This window comes from Penaeus monodon, chromosome 19, assembly GCF_015228065.2.
Source record: "Penaeus monodon isolate SGIC_2016 chromosome 19, NSTDA_Pmon_1, whole genome shotgun sequence".
In the NCBI taxonomy this organism is placed as follows: Eukaryota; Metazoa; Arthropoda; class Malacostraca; order Decapoda; family Penaeidae; genus Penaeus; species Penaeus monodon.
Window position 1 is genome coordinate 28,341,569 of NC_051404.1, and position 607 is coordinate 28,342,175.

Here is a 607-nt window from a genome sequence, read left to right on the forward strand (position 1 = left end):
AAGGGCCTCTTCTTCGTCCCACACAGGAGTGAGAGAAGGCGAGAAGGCGTGGATTGAGCCGTCCACCAGGCAGGGGACGGCGAAATGTCGTCCTCCGAATGACTCACCCGCCCGCACACACACCGCCATCTACCTCAAGTTCGTCACACTCACCTGTGGGAAGAGAAAAATAATAAATTAGTCACCATTCACCATTGCCACTTCTGCTCTATAAAAACGGCAGTGAAAAGAAAAAAGACCAATGACACAATTATAATGAACATATTCATCGAAGGCTGTGTTTTCCGATATTTAAAAAAGAACACAAATTGTTTATGCTAGACACGTGTTTAAAATCGTGTTGAGGCAAAGCAGATGCACTGCGAGTTAAAATACACGTGGAAAATAACTATGGATTCCACAAATTCTCACGCAAAACAATGAAAATCGGCAACAAGTTCTTCACAAACGCCACGTAGGAAAATGCGGAGTCTCCTTGCTCCACGGACTACATTTCAGTGCTCGCTGTCTCCTCCTACGCCAGGCACTGCGGCAGAAGCGGTAAGCCTACACAGACGCGGCCTGCTCTATATAGGCCTCCAGAGCACTGACCCTCGGCAGCTGTGGG

The 607-nt window shown here is 47.9% G+C and overlaps 1 long non-coding RNA gene across 1 annotated transcript in view; it reads right to left on the minus strand.

Annotated features, from left to right (window-relative positions):
* Positions 1–7: 7 nt before the first annotated feature.
* LOC119585151 overlaps positions 8–607 on the minus strand; it is an 18,648-nt gene continuing 18,048 nt past the window's right edge. Inside the window, exon 3 of the long non-coding RNA XR_005229878.1 lies at positions 8–153. This is a non-coding gene — a long non-coding RNA (uncharacterized LOC119585151). The remainder of the gene's footprint in view (positions 154–607) is intronic.